This window comes from Danio rerio, chromosome 14, assembly GCF_052040795.2.
Source record: "Danio rerio strain M-AB ecotype USA chromosome 14, GRCz13ab, whole genome shotgun sequence".
NCBI lineage: Eukaryota > Metazoa > Chordata > Actinopteri > Cypriniformes > Danionidae > Danio > Danio rerio.
The window spans coordinates 45088823-45109935 of record NC_141034.1 but is presented as its reverse complement, the minus strand read 5'-3'; the positions used below and the strand labels follow the sequence as shown (position 1 = coordinate 45109935).

The following is a 21113-nucleotide window of genomic DNA, read 5'->3' as shown; positions in this document are numbered from 1 at the left end:
ATCTTACTGTTTATTTGTCTGATATAATTATTGACCACTTTAGAGTTTCAGTGTATTACTGAGGTTCTTTGTGCATCTACTTTTTGCTATACGGGTTTGGAACAACATGAATACATGATAACAGGATAATTGAGGGGTAGTTCACTCAAAAATAAATTATTTACTCACACTTAAGTGATTCCAAACTTTTTCTGAAAATTTTCTGTCAAGCACTAATGAAGACATTTTGAAGAATGTTGGAAACCTGTGATAATTATCAAAGGCTATAGAATACACAAGACATGTCACACGTATCTTTTTGAATGGGGAAAATAAATAACGGTCAATATGATAAATAAAGCCCCACCTACTAGTACAGGAGCCAATCATTGATCGCTATATGGTGAACAATACCCGCCTTCTAGCACAGGAGCCAATCATCGATCAATATATGGCGTATAAAGACCACCTTCTAGTACAGGAGCCAATCATCGGTGATACTCTGGAGAAGAGGGCTTGGACCAGACGTGATTTTCTGCAGATTTTGTGTGATTTTAGATGTTTAGAAATGAATCTAAAGACACAGTTGTTGTTTAATTTATTGGTGACTCCTAATATGAAATTCAACTGTAACCTTGGCAAGCAGTTTTGGAGAATTTGATGTTTCCCCATTTAGACAGAATGCCCGAGCATACTGCCCGAGAGGCGTTTTAAAGAGGGTTGCCGAGTGAAATGACTTGCCTTAAAGGGACTTTGATAATTATATTGTTTTTTTTTGTTTTTTGTTTTTTTTAAAAGCTGCAACTTTTTTATTTATGTTAAAACAGCTCGGCTGAAGTGCTGATAAAATAAGTGTTTTTTATATTTATTTATTTTTTTTTTTTTTAAATAGTTCTACTCTGAATTAGTTGACAGTGTTTATTAATAAATGAGGCCTTGAGGCAAAAACCCATATAAATCCATATTTTCAGATTTTGAGTAAAAAGTGTGTATATATATATATATATATATATATATATATATATATATATTTTTTTTTTTTTTTTTTTTTTTTTTGGATTATGAACATTATATAATCTATTTGTATTTTAGTTGAAGATAGACAACAAAAGCTTTTCAATTCTAGTGAGATAACATTATTCAGTGTTAGTATTAAAAATGAAAAGTTATTGTGATTTATATTTTTCAAATGTGGAGGAACGGTATATGTAAAGTTAGTGTGGAATAACAGTATAACTCCAATTTATCATATCACTTAAAACCACTAAAGATCTGAATCACTTTATCTTAGTTTTAATACAGTAACAGAAACCTCAGGTAAACATTAAGTATTTTTTTCAAGTTTAATTTTATTATTATTTAAGAAACATAAAATACAGTATAAACAGTGCACAATACATATTGCTTCTTACAGTACAGGCAATAACAATTAATTATTAACAATAAAATAAAAAATACACTATGAGTCTATAAATTTGGGGTTTGTTTTTTATTATTGTTAATTTTATTTAATAATTTAAGGCGGCATTTATTAAATGTGAAAAAAAATATTGTTATATTTATTTATTAAATATTTATTTATTACTTATTATATGTAGTTTCAAATGAAGTTATTACTCCATTCATTAATGCCTTTATTACTATAACCATTAATTATAATAATATTAATAATAATATTATTAATAATAATTAATATTAGAGGGATTTCTGAAGCATGGGACTAGCAATGATGCTGAAAGTTCATTTTTGAAATAAATTCTTAAATTAAATTATGAACTACTTTTGAAAAGTTATTTTATAGTGCAATAACATTTCATAATTTTACTATGTGTAGTGTATTTTTGATTAAATAAATGCAGCCTTGGTGAGCAGGAGAAGCTTATTTTAAAACATTTTAAAATCCTACTGACCCCAAACGTTTGACCGGTAATGCATATATACAATAATAAATACATACAATGCAGAAATGCATCTAAATATTGTTGTGTATATGCTACTTCAAACTGTTCTTTCGCTGTGCCATCTCACAATATAAATAAATATATGAACAAATAAACTCTGCTTGCCGTAGTTTTACACAGGACTTGCAGAAAATATGCATTGAAACAGCTTTAATATATACATTATGTGGTTTATTTTGATAGGTTAACTATTTTTGTGGCATTTAGTGTTCCTTAGCGAGTTCAGAGCGAGAGAGAGATCACATCACATATACGGTTCTTCCACTTACATCTTTCAGTGGATTTTTCCCTGGTTTTTGTTCTCATCTTTGATTCAAATATGGTTTCCCAGCATCCCTCAAAGCCTTCCTTACTCTGTCCTTCCATTTGTTCATGTCGGCTCTCCTATTTTTGCAGAGGATTTGCCTTTTCGTGTTCGAAGCGGACATGACAGCAGCAGCATCTCTATTTGTCTTAGTGGACAGTAATGTTTTTTCCATGTGATGCTATTTTAAAGTTTAAAATGCAGACTCCTGGTCAAGTGCAAATATCCCCTAACAGTTTTATACAAAGTTCACACAAACAATCACTGTCACATGGTTATCTCATTGTTAATGATCATCAATCATTCTAAATAATGTTTTGAAACAAAAATAAATTATGCTGATTATGCTGCTAAGTGTTGATTTAGTATCGCTTTTTAATTAATTAATTTTTTATTTAATTAATTTTAATTTCCAATGTCAATGTTTTGCAGTAATGACAGCAGGAGAAACATACACTTAGGAATTAAATGGTTATCGGTTTCCAAGCTTTTTCAAAATAGCTTATTTTCTATTCAACCGAAAAGAAGAAAGGGTTGTGATAAGTGAAAGGAAAAAAAACGATGACAGAATCTCCATTTTTGAGTCAAGTATTCGTTTAATGTCGAAGCATCACATGACCAATGACTAAGCAGCACATTTCTGTACTTTCCCTCAGCTTGGAAGACCGTAATGACGTAGGAATGAGTTGTAGATGAATTGGAAATGTTTCTTGTTGCTGTTCTCTTCAACAGCACAACCAGGTGGAGCGGCTCTTCCAGTTTTATAATGCATGGCTTCTTTCATGCTTCATATCAAACATAAAGCCTGCTTTATGGGGTGTCATATGGCCTGGAGGACCACTCCCATTTTACCTTTTCAAATAAAAGCTCAGGCTCCACCTCAGACAAGAACTCATAAAGATCTCGCCAATTGATATGGATTTAGACTTCTTTTTAAAGAGCATTTCATCTTGCTTGAATTCCCCCACACTTTTACTCTTGCCACGTCTACGTAGAGTTGATGAAAACCTTTACACTCTCACCTGGTCTTGTGTTACCCGTCTTGCATAGCTCTAGGTGTAGTCTGATTGTTACTTTGTCCAGGTTTCCCCTCCCCCAACTGCGCTCCCCAACCAATCGAAACAGTCTGCTTTTACCTGAAACCATTTGCATATTAGCTCTGCCCTTGCGTCTGATTGGTCTGTTGTGAAGTTCTGTTTTACAGCCTGTCTGTCAGTGGTTAGTCGGGGGGATGAGTCACAGTGAGAGAGAGCTTTGCTTTGCAGTACTTCTCTTTTTTAAAGATTTCAACCCGCAGCCATTGCCCTCCCCTACTCTGTTCTCATTTTCGCTCTATCTACCAGTGAAGGGAGTGGGAGAGGCAGAGGGCAGGTCAGTGTTCAACACCTTGAACATGCCATTCGATTTGCTTTAGACACACCCTTGGATTATATATACATACATATTTTTACTCTCATCAACGTAATCTTTTCTTTTTAAGATTATATTTTTATATCTCATTTTTTTTTTAACGGTGATTACTTGTATGTATTCCACCAAAACCATGGAGTTTGACATGAAGCCACTGAACGTTTAAGGTTAGTGTCCATTTTATATCTTTATGATGTAATACTAAGTAGCTGTAGATCTCTTAGGGCCTACTGTATGTTTCGTTTCACTCTCTAAGCTTTACTTTTCTAGCGTTTGTTTCATTTTTACCCATATATGCAATATGTCGTGTTGTATTTCTGATTTTATTGTCAACATTTAAACATAGTATTTATATATACTACACAAGTAACTTACTTTCAATGTGTTTGGTCTACATTTAATAATCAATTATTGGTCTAATACCATTTAAAATAATAATAATAATAGAAAAATTGTTGCAGATGTGTATGGAAATGGGTTTAGTGAAGATTCGCTCCAGGAGCGATCATTTTGCAGTCATACAAATCTAACGCAGCATATTTATTATATAGAGTGTGATATTTACAAGTTTATAGTCACATGTTTTGCATTGTATCATTGCCTTATATGGGTACCAAGAGTGAGGTAGGCAATCGTGTTTTGTAAGCCTGTTGACCAAGCCCAAACGACGGTTAGAGTGGGTTGCAGTGTCAAAATAAACTTTTCGATTGCATGTTTGTTTGTTTGCTTTAGCTATATTCTTACTAAGTCATCAACAACATGCAATGTAGTTAGGCTTAATGCCTGCGTGCCTTTTGTTCGCGTAAGTGAAGGTTTTGCTCTTGCAGTTTGTCACTGATTCCATTACGTGGGCTTGAAGATTTCGGTTTGATTTTAGACTGGCTTATCAGGCCTCATCATTGCAAGAAACCTGGTCTGAATGTTGCTCTTCCTGTTGTGTCAAGAAACCTCTGTATCTAATTGAATGGAGAAGGACAAACAAATCTGCTGATAGTCCCTGAGCATCTCTTTTTCTCATTTTTAAAACTAACCTTGCAGAGAGTCATTTTGGCTGAATTCACCACATGTAATTATGCCTGACACCATGCTTACTATAGTAACTTGTGTCATCTCCATGGTATGTGCTTGGACTAGCTCGTATGTAAGGGCATGCAGTCTCTTCGGGAAAACAGTAATTTTTTGATATGATTGTGTTCAGACATGTGGACAAATGTGATGATGAAAGAGTTTAAGCTGATTAGGGTTTTGGTTGAAGATACAGATGCTCACGTGGTCATCAAGCTTTTTACTTGTAGGTTTAATTGGGTTTAAGGCAATAGTTCACCCAAAAATGAACTATTTACACTGCCTCAAGTAGTTTCTCCCTATATTCTGTTGAACACTGAAGAAGATAGTTAGATGAAAATCTGTAAAATCTTAACATCTGTATATGTATTGATTTCCATTATATGAAAAACAACTGCTATAGAAGTTGATGGTTACAGGTTTCCAGCTTTCATCAAAATATCTTCTTTGGTGATCAACAGACCAAAGAAAGTCAAACAGGTTTGGTAAAAGTGAAGGGTGAGAAAATGATGACAGGATTTTTGGCTTTAGCTGAACTATTCAGTTCAGTTCAGTTCAGTTCAATTCAATTCAATTCAGTTCAATTCAATTCAGTTCAATTCAATTCAGTTCAATTTAATTCAGTTAAATTAAATTAAATTTAATTTAATTTAATTTAATTTAATTTAATTTAATTTAATTTAATTTAATTTAAATCAATAAACTTTATTGTCTTTCCCACAGGGGTTGGAAAATAGTTTTTAGACATAGGCTCACAAACAAAAGCAAAACATAAATACAATTTTAAATACTTTTTATTCTTACTATTTAAAAAAAAAAAAACTTTTAAAAACAGTGACAGTGGGAATAAACTATCAAATTATTAAAGGAAACTATCCCTTCAATTATTTTAGGGGTTTCATTTTGACTTCGAAAGCGACCTTCAATCATATTCAAATGTGAAAGCTGTTAAAGTTAGAGGTCAGAAAAGTTGGACTTCTAGGGAATTTTCCCCCCATCCAACACACACACACCCTGTGTCATATGACCTCAGGTGTTCAAGGCGATATCAGATTTTACTTTAATGGCCTTGTTATCTTGTCAGACCCCCTGTTAGGCTGGAGATACCAACACCAGTCGCAGCATAACGCCCCCCACCCAGCCGTCCCTGATTTGTATTGTAAATGAGCCAGGGCACCTGGAGTTGGCTGGTAGTCAAACACAGGCCCCTTTGCTGTGGATTGCTTTGTTTGGGGCTTCTCTTCAGGCCTGCGTTTCTGTCACAGTTGGCAGCGAGGCCGGTAGTGTCAGGTTGGCTCTTCACATAAAACAGCGTCAACAAGTCCCTACCTGTAATTGGATCATTAGGTCCTGCTGAGCAGGAGGGGTGGACCAAACTGCTCTAGCTGGTCTAACATGGAGAACAGAAGAGGGCTGGGCCTGGGAAAGAATATTTGTCCTTCTCCTGTCACAGCATTGTGTGGCGTGGATGGTTTGAGAGCTGTCGCTGAGGCTCATGTTGCTGACCATGGTTTGTTAGTCTTTCAGGGCTTTGTAGTTTTTTGACATGGTGGATTGAGGAACCTGCTGGATTGGTTGGTAACTGGAGGATATCTCTGGAATTTACTTTGGACATATTTTACCGTTTTGATGTTTTCCTGTTAAAGATAAGGATTTATTTAGAAAGACAGAATCATTTATTTTCATGTTGGCGCAGTCATCATTAAACAACTTTGCCAGTATATGACATAATACTCCTAAGAAATGTTTAGTGGAAAGTGATTACATTTAAATATATCTCATATGACCATGATTCCAGCGTGCAAAAAGCACCAGACTATTTATGAGCGAACAGTTAAATGAGATCACCCTGAGATAACAATCATGTTGCCGTTGGGCATTTTTGAATGTTCACTGAAAGCAGCAGTGTTCTCCTGAAATAGCCCAGGCAGTCATTCCTTTGTCAATATGTTGTTGACTGCTCGGGCAGATTTGCATCACGTTTTCATACTGCTCTCCCCATTTCCATTGAGCAACACACATTCTCAGTGTCGAAACTGTCTGATTCCTAAAACAAGCTCAGACTGGCAACCTCAGTTCTCAGGCAAGAGATATGCTGGCAGAAGACTCGCTATCACAGATGATTACATAATAGATTACTCGGTATCAACTTGAAGAAAACGAGACAATGTGTTTAGGAGATGTTTTGTTTTTGGCCTACACAGAAAACAAGAGATGTGTTTTCGTCCAAAACATACACAGGATGATGGTTTAGGCAAGAAAGCGGAACAACTGGTCACCCAGTTTAGCCAATAGAAACGCATGGTCTCAGTGTATTAGGGAAGAGTCGCCTGCAGAATCAGCTTGGAAATGCCCTTTTGTTGAAGAAACTGACGACTCCCACTCACCTGCTACACCCGTTTGGTTTTGTCTCAAGCTTTGGTGGGTGAAGTTCCACTGAAACTGCCCACTGAATGGCTCTTTCTGTTGTTCTGGAGCTGAGGCTGTTCATTTATAATCTGTTCCCCAGGGCATAGATTTTCATTTAGTTTACCAACTTTTGAGCAGCTATGGTTTATAAATATAACTACTGTACTATAGTATTATCAACATTTGAAGTGCATCCAAAAGGTTTTCTAAATTGTCCTAAGGGAGAATGGGTAAAGCTTTTGACAACTTTGATGAAAGGTTTTGATCCACTTCAAATGTTGACTATAGTATATACCCATACATTGTAAAAATAACATTACAAACATTATTTTATGTCATTTTACCTATTTTAATAAGATAATTAAGTTTCAAATATGTTTTAAGTTTATCTGTAAATCCATGTAATTTATATTTTTCAGGATATCCATGGGGTCTTAAAATGTCTTAAATCTAAAAAATAAATAAATAAATAAATAATAATAATATTATTTCTATATTTATATATTCCTCAAAAAGTCTTAAATCTGCTAAAATGTTGTGTTGTTGGTCTTAAATCTTTTTTTAACACGTCTAAATTTTCCTTGCCTAATCTGATCGTTAATGCCTATATAATCCCAATCTCAATTAAATTTGTATTATTTTATATATATAAAAAAATTACTTTATCGTAAGATTTGCTTAAAAAGTTTTCCATTTGTTTACTGCTGAGGATACTGACCTGACCTATGTTTTTATTATTAAAATGTTATTATTGTAGACTGAAGTAATTGACAGCTATGTTTTGTTCTATTGTTAGGGTGAGGGTTTATAGATGGATATACTTGAAAATAAGAAAAAAATATTCAAACAATTATTATTATTGTATTATTAAATGTATTAATTTTTAATAATTTTTTGCTCAGTCAAGTGAAAATCTTTTCTGACTGGGCTATTCAAAATAAAATAATTCTTAGCATTTATCTTTGTCTTTATATCTTAAAAAGTCTTAAATTTTACTTGGTGGAACCTGCAGAAACCCTGATTTACATATAACCTAATATTTTCAGTCAGTTTTAGTAATGAAAGTTAAGATGACTAGAAAAGTTAATTTGATTCAACTAAATATTAAGGCACTAATCTTTTTGACAGTCTACTTTGAACATTAGTTGGTTCATAAGAAGCCATTTCCACAGAATCGTATAAAAGTCAACTTTCATATCTACATGGTAACAGAACCTACTGTGTTTTGGCTTCCTCTTTTCAAAGTAGGTCTTTGTTGAAAATTGCAGACACTTTTAATAATCTCCACAGGACAAATCCAGCTATTTTAGTACATTGTAAAACCCAACTGTTAACTTTATCAAATGAATTGAGCGAAGTTACCTCAAAATTGACTGAAAGTTAATACTCATTTGAAAAGAGTTTTGAACTCAGTGTTGAAGGTAATGAGTTAATTAAATACCTCATTACTTCAACTTAAATGGAGTAAGTTCACTGTACTCATATAGATTAGTTATTTAACTCGAATGGTTTGTTGCAATCGGTTTCCTTAAACGGTTTGAGTTGCCTTAACTTATTGGGTTTTACAGTACTCAGTCAGTTGGTTTGAGTTCTTTATTGGGTTTTACTTTGCTCAAATTGCTTTGTTTACTCAAATGGAGTAAGTTCAAATCGTTTGTTGCAATTGGTTTTCTCAAATGGTTTGAGTTACCTTAACTTATTGGGCTTTACAGTGTTGGAATTACAGGTATTGGAAATTTTGTAAGGGTTTCCACACAAAGATAAAGTAGGTCACATGGAGTCACAGTGTTGACCAAAAGTGTAAGCTGTACTTCATACATCACCATCAGACTTGAAGCCAGGGGGTGTTTGGGTGGTTCGAAAGACCCATCCCTCATTGACAAAGGTCCAGAATTTGTCCTATACATGAGCTCATTTGTCCTATTTTGACTGCTAAGTCTATCATAAATTTACTATCATGTCATAAATAGTGAACATAATCCATCGAAAAAGGTTTTAAGACCAAGTGGAATCTTCGGTTGGCTGTCTCTTCAGTGTGACTTCAGCTAATCAGTTTTGGCCAGTGCACACAATTATTTTTCATAAGCCAGCTGTGCAAGAAAACATACAATCTGATGAAGTGAAGTCATCTTTCAGTACTGTATTGTTTTTAAATAGAGAAAATCTTTTACAATTAACTTTTATTTTAAGTCTTGGAACAAATAAATGACCAATAAAAAGGTGTGAAGCACCAAAAACTAAAATTAATTTTAATACTATTTTTATTTTAATTCATATTTTATATATTTTATTTTAATTAATGTAATTCTCTTTTCTTTTTTAACCCAACTACAAGTGTAAAAAAGGGATGAAGAGATAGTTCTCCCAAAAATGTACGTGTACTCATTATTAACTCACTCTTAACTTGAAAACAAAAGAAGATATATAAAGCTGAAAACTTGTAACCATTGACATTCATAGTAGGAAAAACAAATACTATGGAAGTAAATGGTTAAAAGTTTCCAGCTTTCTACAAAATAACTTATTTTGTGTTCAGAAAAAAAAAGCTTAAATGGAGAGTAAATGATGACGTAACTTATCATGGGTGAACTTTTGTTTTCATTTTGGTCAATAATAAATACATAAATAATACAATGTCAAGTATTGCTAATGTGAGTGTACTTTTTAGCATTTACACTGAATGTATTTTTGATCATCAAACATGTCTATTTGTCCTTTTATATCCTTTCACCATGTTGATGTCACATGCTCAGAATATCACTTTACCCATTATCGTTATTGCATCTCAACCAGATATGAGCTACATGTCACATGTTCACTGATGAGCGATATGTCAGGCCACTTCCCATGTAAACCACACTATGCTAAGCCTTTTTTTTTTTTTTTGCTTAGAGTGTATTCACTGAATTAGTCACAAAAACATCACATAGCCAAGTGTCTCATGACAAAGTGCTAAGAATTAAACCAAACACGAAAACCACCCATTTTTGAATTCTGCTTTATAAAACATTAAAACACTGTGTATTAGAGCTGTGTAATTTGAGAAAAATGTCTAATTGTGATTTGTTTTGGCAGATATTGCGCTTCTTACTGCTAAAATGCAGTGAGTGGGACTGAAAAGATATTAACTTAAATTAGCAAACAACTCTGAAATTGTACTTTGCTTGCTACTAGATTGAGTGTCACTGGCAGTACTTTTAGTTGACTTTTTAGCAAGACGCTCCTCATATAGCCACCTGTGGTGCTTTTTTAGGTGCTGGTTGTTGTATTTTCTCCTCAATTCTGCGACAGCTCTTACAAAATACCTGGTTCTGTTTGGTGTCTGTGACCTTGAAACCAAGATATATTCCCATATTACTGACGTGATGTTTTTCATTGATATTAATTATACTATTAATGCTTCTGAAGCAGCAGATGCCATCATCACACTTTTTTGCACTTTTCTGTTTGTTTTATTGTGTGCGTTCCACATAGATTGGTTACGCAATTCTGATTGGGCAGAAAGAAAGTGTGCCAGCTTAATTGCCTAGTAAGACTGTCACACACAGGCAGCAGACACGCAATTGATCTGAAGTTAAATAATGTATATTTCATATAACAGCCTCTTGCGATTTAGCTAATCGCAACGTTTTAAATCACGATTCGATTTCTATTAATCTCACAGCCCTTCTGTGTATTCAAAACACGGTTTTGTCAAAGTACTGTCAAGTTCCTCTTAGGGAAAGCTTCTGTTAGTTGCATGCTCTGCTGACACACTTGAGTTAATTTTTGGAGCTCCAAGCAATTCCAGCCATGGGGCCCAAAAGTTCTTTCTTTTGTACTTAATTTTTTTTAATATTATTTTATTATCTCCTTTTCTACATTTTATCTTAACGCAAAATAATAATAACAACATGTAAAGCACCTTATAAAACTTTTGAAATGATTTGTTTTCTTAAAATGAACTCAAAACTAAAAATAATAAATAAACTATTTTGTTTTTTTAAACAAAATCTTCACTGATTTGACTGATGGACTGGTCCATTATTGAAGATGGGGGACACATTTGTGCAGATGAAAAAATTACATTTAAAATAAAGAATTTTAGACCCTCACCATACAAAATATGATAGAAAACCATGTTATATATAATTTATAGATATCATTTATACTTCTAGGTATTTATTTGGGGGCCCTCTGATTTCCTGGGGCCATACGCGGCCACTACCTTGCTTATTTGTTAAATTTGCCCATGAGTTAAAGACACAGTTCACAAAAAAAGTAAAAATTCTCATGTTTTATTCACCATTTATTTGTTCCAAACAGGAGTTTCTTTCTTCTGGTAAACACAAAAGAATATATTGTGAATAAATCTGACAACCTGTAACCATTGACATCCATATTAGTTATTTTTCCCACTATGGAAGTCAATAGTTACAGGTTTTCAGACTATTACTTCAAAATATCTTCTTTTGTATTTAACAAAACAACCCCTAAAGATTTGGAACCACCTTTAGCACAAATTTTGGGGCGAACTATCCCTTTAATTTAGTTGTCCTGACGTTTATAGTTTGGAGAAATACTTAAAGAATTGCGCCTATCCAGACTCAAAGCAACATGATGACATAATCTCATTTGTACCATGCAATAAAGAGATTTACTTAGCTTAAAGTAGCAGAGTCTTGCATGACATAGAGTATGAATAGCTGTTTAGCTGCACAGATGAATGTGTGTGTGTGTGTATCACTAACAAGTACTTAGGAGATCATTCAAATGAGGACTGGTGGTTTTCTCCCTTAACTACAGTGCAAGGGCAGCCCCTGTGTCTAATACTCCAGTCTGCCTTGTAAACAAGCAGTATACACAGGTCCGTCATGTGACCAGTTATCGTCATGACAATTCATAGGAACAGCTCAGGGCAGATACCAGCCTTGAAATGCAATTACATGCAATTCAGGCTCACAAAGAGTCGGAAAACAAAGAGCTTCACAGTTTGGAAGTTGTGAATAGAAGCAGCCATTTCGCAAGCAACACGTGTAGTGAGAGCAGCTCGGCGAGAAACGCAAGGCGGGTGCGCTTAACAGAACAATAAACCACAAGGCACAGCTCTAAAAAAGACTTTCTGAAGAATATGTGTTAGTTTCTGATGGCCTTTAGGTTTAGGGCTGTTTTCCTGAGTTTTAAAATTAGGATCGCTGTTTACAAGTAAGCTACGGTTCTTCACACTCTAAAAATGCTGAGGTGTTTTGACAGAAATTTGGGTATAATATTAAAGGACCCAACCACCGGGTTACATTTTTCTTTTTTTTAAATGTAACCAAATTGTTGGGTATGTTTCCATATTTCACCCAAATTTGAGTTGACATCAACATGATCATAGTTTATATTTCCTTCTGTGAGATTCTGGGAGGTTTCTGTTTGTAGTAGAGGTGGAATGATTACGCTTCATGTTTATTTCATTATTATTATCTTTATGTTATTAATGATTTGAGGCTTGTATGCTGTGCCAACCTGATTTCACCAAGTAAGTCATGTTTCTGGATTAACATCTGTGTTGAACAACATTCCACTCAGCCAATCAGAATTAAGAAATATGTTTACCGTTTATTTCAAGTTTAAGCTTGAGGTTAGATTTTTGCACTTCTACATGATTGTTATCCAACTATAATTCCCCTATGATTTTGTTTATGGTCAGAGAATAGGTATGAGGTACATTTTCAACAAAATTGATGTTCCAGGATCAGCATAGATGTTAATCCAGGATCGCATCGTACTTGGCAAAATCATGATGTGCTTGTATCTCCAGAGAAGCTAATGAAGCTTCATAGAAGTTGCAGTATGATTAGACGTTGAATAGGACAAAATGTGTCCAATTTAAAGGAACATTTCCCTTTGTTATTGGAAAAAACTGTTGATTTTTACCATTTTTAATCCGTTCAGCCAATCTCCAGGTCAGGGGAAAGCACATTTAGCTTAGTTTAGCAAAAGTTATTTAATCTAGAACTATCATAGAGTAGTTTCTAACCACATTAGGCTAGAAAATAGCAATTTTGTCATTTTCAATTGGTCTTAGTACAAGATGTACCTGAAGAGTAGGCATGGGCCAGTATAAGATTCTGACGGTATAATAACATTGGATACAAATATCACGGTTTCATGGTATTGTGATCACTGCTCTAAAATATATTGTTTTCAAATATCTTGGTAAAAAACTACAACTTTTTCCCCTCTTTAAACACAATATATTTGATTTTGAGAAACATTTAAAATACTTTGGAGCAGTAAACATGTCCAGCTAAATAATTGAAATAAATCATTGACTTCTGCTGTTCTCATTAGTTTCAAAAACACTGATTTATTTACTATTTGAAACGGCATCTTTGAATATCTTTTCTGCTGGAGATACTGTTGTCTAATATATATATATATATATATATATATATATATATATATATATATATATATATATATATATAAAATCTTACATATACCTTACAGTAGCAGTTTTCAAATCTTACCTTGAAAACAATTACCGTACCACGCCTACTGAAGAGTCAAGCTTTAAATAGGAAAATGATCTAAAGTCTTTTAAAATGTTTTAAGTGAGTTGCCAATGCAAATTTTTTTAAGACTTTTTTTTTTTAGATTCTTGATTATTCTGTGTTTATATTTTATAACTTTTTTCTTTTTTTAATGTATACTTGTATTTTATTGAATGTTTGATTTCTCTGTTGTTGTAGCGCTTTGGGTCTTATAAAAGCGCATTATAAGTTAAATATATTATTATTATGATTATTATTACTATTATTATTATTGGTCTAATCTGATTCAATTATTTATGCTAAGCTAAGCTAAAAGTGCTCTTGTCAGACACAGAGATTGTCTTAATGAATTAAAAAATAGTAAAAACTAAACTGTTTAACTTTATGGGAGTTTAAAATTAGCCTATTTAAAGAAAAAAGTGACATGTTCCTTTAAGAACAAAACATTCTCAGTTAGTTAGTTCAAATTTACTCAGTTTTGTAGTTGCATCACAACTTATAAGGCTGACAGGATATTCTTTGCAAGCTCAATAAAGCAATGCATAAAATATTGAGTGTGGTTTAAAGGTGCTTGCAGCAGTTTCATATTGTAGCTGTGGAAAATTGAAATCCCTGAATATAGGAGACTCGTGGAAATTGTACAGACACGAGTGTCGTTTTGCACCCACGTCTTTCTCAATTGTGGGTTTACTTAAAGGGTAGTCATTGTTCAAAGGTTAATTTTTTCTATGTACTACAACAATGTGTTTCTTTTGCGTCTGAACCTTGTTTTTGAATGTAGAAACAACTGTCCCTATCAATGACGTTGTGGAGCTGATGACTGAAGATGAGAGTCTAAATCATAGTAGTAAAAAGATTTAAAATGACACGTAATTAGTACTTTGGGTCTGCACTGCAATCCTCGAGTCTTTTAACGTCAGCAAATGATTCTTATTCTAAATAGACATGACAAGTTTTTTGGCATATGACCTGCTATAACACTACCTCTACATATTTAGAGGGAATTTGATACATTTTTACAAATGATTGTCAATTAATATAGATAAATAAATAAATAGACAAATGACATCTGAAAGCTTTTAGTAGCCTTTTTGTTTTATATGTATTATAACATACATAATTTATTTATTCATTTATTTTCTTTTCGGCTTAGTTCCTTTATTAATCCGGGGTCGCCATTCCCATTTCTGGGAAACACCCGTACACTCTCACATTCACACACATACATACGGACAATTTAGTTTATTCAATTCACCTATAGCACATGTCTTTGAACTGTGTGGGAAACCAGAGAACCCAGAGGAAACCCATGCGAATATGGGAAGACATGCAAACTCCACACAGAAATGGCAACTGGCCCAGCCAGGACTCAAACCAGTGAGCTTCTTGCTGTGAGGCAACAGTCCTAGCCACTGAGCCACTGTGTCGCCCTACTACAATTTTAGTATTTAAAAAAAAACCTGTTCAATTTCGCGGTTTGCTACAGTATGAACAGTTTTGAGATGATAAACGCAAATAATAAGGCATAAGATTAGCATATATGCTATAAATAAGGATGTCAGTGAGTGCAATAAAAGATCTTTAACATGCTAATTGTGTTAGTTCAGGTCACAGACTAACTAAATTATTTACAATGTTAAAAACAATAATAAAGCCTATAATCAGTTGTGAGGCAACCAAAATGCTTGGTAACATCCTTCAAATCTGAAAACTGATATAATATATATACAGTTAAAGTCAGAACTATTAGTTTTTTTTAATTATTAGCCCCCCTGTTTATTTTTTTCCCCCATTTCTGTTTAATGGAGAGATTTTTTTTCAACACATTTCTAAACATAACAGTTTTAATAACTCATCTCTAATAAGTGATTTATTTTATCTTTGCCATGATGACGGTAAATAATATTTGACTAGATATTTTTCAAGACACTTCTATACAGCTTAAAGTGACATTTAAAGGCCTAACTAGGTTAATTGGGTTAACTGGACATTACTGGTTAGGGTAATTAGGCAAGTTATTGTATAGTGATGTTTTTTTTCTGTAGACTATCTTAAAAAATGTAGCTTAAAGGGGCTAATAATTTTGTCCTTAAAATGGTGTTTAAAAAATTAAAAAATGCTTTTATTCTAACACAAATAAAACAAATAAGACTTTCTCCAGAAGAAAATATTATCTGACATACTGTGAAAACATCCGTGCTCTGTTAAACATCTTGAAACATTATGAAAAATATTTTTAAACATATTAAATATTTTGAAAAGAAAAAAAAATCAAAAGGGGGCTAATAATTATGACTTCAACTGCATATTATTATATGCTGTATATTGCTAGCGCTCACTCATAAATGTGTCATATGACTGTTTGATCAACATATCTTGTTTTCCAGCCCAACTTTTGTGCTTTAAATGTCAACTACCCATTGTATCTGTGTCATATCGCTCAACATGCTATAGGTCACCTCACAACCAGTCTCTTAGCAACAGCCACTCCTTGTTTACATTTTCATTGCGAGTCTCATTTAGTGTTCGCAGCCCTCAAGAGATATACAGTCTGTTGCATACGCACAAATTACAGCCTTGTTATGGGTGCCTTGCAGTGAGCTCAAATGCTTCAGTATTACATTCTGCTGATTTGCCGGATAACTGTGTTTTCCATCACTTTGTTTGTTTTGTAGTTCTCGCTCAACCTCACTTCAGGATATTGTCACTATCAGGCTAAGTAGATTTGAGGTGATAACTGCTACTTTTTAAGCCCCCTCGTTTACAGCCTCGCATTTATTGTCGGCTTTTCTCCATCTCATTGTTATCAAGAGCAAACGATGGCACTACAAAGACCTCTCAAATATTGACTCGGATTAAACCTCACTACTAACATCTGCATCTTTCACACGAATCAGCGCTAACAAAATGGCTGACGTGTAATCTCTGATCTCTGAAGGTCATTAGGGCTATTCTTTAATTTTCCATTTTTTTGTTTCTTGTCTTGAGAGATCTGAACTGAAGGATGGTGGGGGGGAGGGGAGCGTTGGTTTTATTGTGGTGTGTTTTTATTGCGGTTGTGTTTGCTTTTGCGCTGTTCTGTTTCCGCAGGTTATGAGCTTCACAGGCTCAAATTCGTGTTCATTTCCAGCTGTAAATAATATCATGTTGAGGGCAGGCCACATGCTGTCTGTGTAATTAGAAAAATTATTAATACACGTGCTAGAGTTTTTATTTATTTTTGGCAACAGTTTGATCACAGGGTGAATAATTACATGCAATTAGGCTGCAGTCTGTAGGAGAATAAGAAGTCCTCTTTGTACACCGTCCTCATGAGGTTTGTTAACTAGTATTGATCTGAAAGCTGTCTAAACATATCACTTACAGCGTTGTGGACTCTTCAGCCTCTCACAGAATAATAACAGCATATACTACTAGGCATGAGCTGGTTTAGGTTTCTGACAGTATGATAACCTTGGATAAAAATATCACGGTTTCATGAAATCATGCACTGTAAAGTTAAGGTAACTCAAATCGTTTGAGGAAACCGATAGCAACAAACCATTTACGTTTAAAAACCAATCCTAATGAGTACTGTGAACTTAATCCATTTGATTAAACGAAGCAATTTGAGCACAGTAAAACCTAATAAATGAAGAGAACTTAAATCAACTGAGTATTGTAAAAGCCAATAAGTTAAGGCAACTCAAACTGTTTGAGGAAACTGATTACTACAAACCATTTGAGTTAAAAAAAAAACTAATCTGAATACTGTGAACTTGCTACATTTAAGTTTAAGTATTGAGGTATTTAATTAAGTCATTACCTTCAACACAGAATTCAAAACTTTTTTCAAATGAGTAGAATTAACTTTCAGTCAATGTTGAGTCAACTACACTCATTTCTTTTGATAGAGTTGACTGTTGGGTTTTCTTTTTTTCTCCATTGAATACTACATATTTTCTTTAAGGAAACATTTATAATATTTTGGAACAGTAAACGTGTCCGGCTAAATAATTCAAATAAATAAGTGACATCTGCTATTTTCATTAGTTTAAAAAATACAGATGTTTTTACTTTGACTTTTCCAAACCGTGGTAAACTGGTTATTATCACATGCACAGCTATAAAAAGAAAGAAGAGACCATTTGAAAATAACCTGTATCTCCTGATGAACAGGCCTTTTTTTGGGTATGGGTTTGAATAAAATGCTATTTTTTATTTTTATTTAGTATTAAAATATGATAATTGATCAATAATAATTGTTTATAATAACAAACGGGTGCATTTGTTGGGGTTGAAAATCAGGGATTTTCTATAAAGTATTGCTTTCTTAACTCTTCTGAAGTGTTGCTATAAAATAAAATAAAATAAAATAAAATAATATAATATAATATAATATAATATAATATAATATAATATAATATAATATAATATAATATAATATAATATAATATAATATAATATAATATAATATAATATAATATAGGGCGTCACGGTGGCTTACTGGTTAGCATTGTTGCCTCCCAGCAAGAACGTCCCTTGTTGGAGTCTCGGCTGGGTCAGTTGGCATTTCTGTGTGGACTTTGCATGTTCTCCTCGTGGGTTGGTGTGGGGCATGTTGCTCCAGGTGATGGGTTGCAGCTGGATGGACATTTGCTGTGTAAAACATATGCTGGATAAGTTGGTGGTTTATTCTGCTGTGGCGACCCCAATGAATGAATGAATGAATAATATAATATAATAATAATATAACCCCTTTTTAGGTTAATAAAGCTCTAAATGTACATTTTATTATTATTTTATACTTTAAAGAAATGTTTTTACTAGTTACATAAGAGAACAAATATTACATCATATTTTTACTCAATATGTACCTATAAATCATATATCAAGTGTTTTGCAAAAGATCTCAAATTTTTTTACATAGCAGCAACATCACATTGCGCATGTAAATAACGCAATAATACCACAGCATGTTGAGCATACACGGCTTATTTTGTAAAGCCAAGGCTAGTAGGTAGTTAGATTATGCATTGAATTGTGCACAACTTTTCTATTTAAGAGACAATATTTGCAGTGGCTCTTTTGTTTTTATAACTACTTTATTAGTCTGTATTTAGTCATTGATGTCAAATACTCGAATACCACACCACAGAGTGCAAAAATTACAGTATTTAATCACTGATTTGGTCTGCTCTGTGAAATGAATATTTTATTTACCACTTCAAAGTTCAGATAGTAAGCTTGCACTTTCAGCAATGCTAACCTAAATATCTGAATGGGCAATGCATTCAATAGCTTATCGATACAAGGCTCAATGTTGCAGAAAACTACAATTTTGTAGTTTTTTAGTTTGTTTACAAATAAACAAATTTGTTTAGTTTTGAATTGACATTAACTGTTGTTGTTTTTTTAATATTTTGCTGGCATTTTTGCCATAATCATCTGTTAATTTATGACCTTATATCTTATATCAGGTCTAAGTTTTAGTTCTTTCTTAGCATTCTTATTACAGATTATTGATGTTTTAGATGTATTTTATTGCCTTAAGCCCTCATTAATTTAAAACTCTGATACCAGCAAGTATAAAGATATAGTTTACCCAAAAATGATTTTTGTTTTGAACACAAAAGAAGATATTTCAAAAAATAATGGTTGCTTTGTTTAAAATATGTTTTATTGTGTTTAACAAAATATGCAGCTGCATGTCAATCATGCATGTCAATCTGTATGGTCTTTTCTAGTCAGCTATTTGGGTTTCTTAGGCCATGTCCACACGTACATGGATCTTTTTATGAACAGAGTTAAAAAAAAAAAATCTGTCTATGTGAAAATGTAAAAACCATCAAACATGATTCATCTCTGTTGTCATGTTTTCTTACAAGTCAAATGCAAACATGACAACAGAAATGGATGATCATCCATCCACATTTGAACATGCGATATGCTTGCCGCAAACATGCAGAACTTTAATGGTTCGTATCTTCTGTATTTGGTGTGAACCAATCAGAAAGGAGGAACAAGCATGCACGGTGACATCATGTGGCAAATAAAACTCTAGATTTAGTGTCCACACGGCCACATCATAACCAGAGTTTGGGAAAATCTTTACCCTGGCTGGAGTTTTCAGAAAGTTTTGGTTTCATTAACCTGATACTGCATTTTCGTGTGGACAGACTATGAAACTGCGTAGAAAAGAGTGTGGTTTTGAAAATAACCATATTCGTTTGGACAGGTCTAGCTAGTTGGTGTTTGTTAATTCGTGTTGTTACATCTATGTTAGCACCTTGATCCTGATGGAATGTTGTTTCGTGTAGCAACTGTGTATTGTTGAAATGACAATAATAGCCTACTGGACATGACTTGAATAGAAGTCATAAGGTTTAAATGTTTAAAAGCACACGAGGGAGAATAAATGATGAGGTGATTTTAATTTTGGGGTGAACTATCCCTTAAATACCTTTTTATTAATTTTCATTGCTCTTTAATTACAACTTATATGAGATCAATTTAATTGCATTGCAACTAGAGAGATTATTATTATTTTAATTTGCAACACTACTTGGTCTCATTTTGAATCTTAGTTCTTTCTTAGTATTCTTATTACTGAATATATATATATATATATATATTATATATGTATAATATATAATATATTATATTATGGATGTAACAATATTGTAAATACCATCATACCGCAATAGCAATTTCTTTCAATATTGCCATGGTTGTGACTGAATAAAATCATAGGCCTTTTGGTGAAAAGTTTGCTCAGGCGAATGGAGCGAATGGGAGGTAGCGGAAACTACAATTTTCATCAGCCCAGGCGTGGCCATCATCCTTTGCGGTCTGTTGTTGCTACAGATCCAGTAATGCAGAAATGGAGGGTGCTGCTAGTAGCGGCAAAGAAAAAGAGCTAACAATGGTCGAACCTAAAGCGGGTTTTAAATCAGATGTGTGAAAGTATTTCAGTTTCTCTCTGAAAAGAAACAAGAAAGAAGAAAAGGTGACAGAAAAAGGTGTATGCAGGCACTGCCAGACTGTGCTAAAAATACAAGTCGAGGAATACGACTAACATGATGGGGATTCTTTTAGTCAAGGGGACAGCAGAACACAGCACACTGCTCAGATTGATGGAGACATTGACTTGTACCACCAAAAGACCTCTATCTCACTCATGGCTCGTCCTTTCGAGCGGTGTTTTTTTTTTTTTTTTTTTTTTTACATGGTCTAATTTTTTTTTTTTTTATTAAAATTGAATAGTTTAAGTTCTTGTTTGAAAGTTTACCGATAGATAATTTGTAAGTCATTGATCTGTTCAGTGTTGAGGTAACCTGAACATTCTAGCACTTTTTTTGAGTATCTTCAATAGTTTTTTTTTTCTTTTAAATGATTCAATTAATACCGTACCGTGACATTCATACCGAGGTATTACCGTACCATGAAATTTTGATACCGTTACATCCCTAATATATATATATA

General features: G+C 33.4%; 1 protein-coding gene across 12 annotated transcripts in view; it reads left to right on the top strand.

The window, feature by feature from the left end:
• elf1 (E74-like ETS transcription factor 1) overlaps positions 1-21113 on the top strand; it is a 104670-nt gene that overhangs the window by 25674 nt on the left and 57883 nt on the right. For 6 of the 12 annotated variants that reach the window (XR_015506609.1, XR_015506608.1, XM_087280097.1 and 3 more), the window contains exon 1: positions 3466-3821. The exons of 4 other annotated variants lie outside the window; for them this stretch is intronic. The gene's annotated coding sequence lies outside the window, so the exon portion shown is untranslated. Of the gene's footprint in view, positions 1-3465; positions 3822-21113 lie in introns of those variants that run through there. 2 more of the 12 variants (XM_087280094.1, XM_087280090.1) reach the window with 1 other exon arrangement.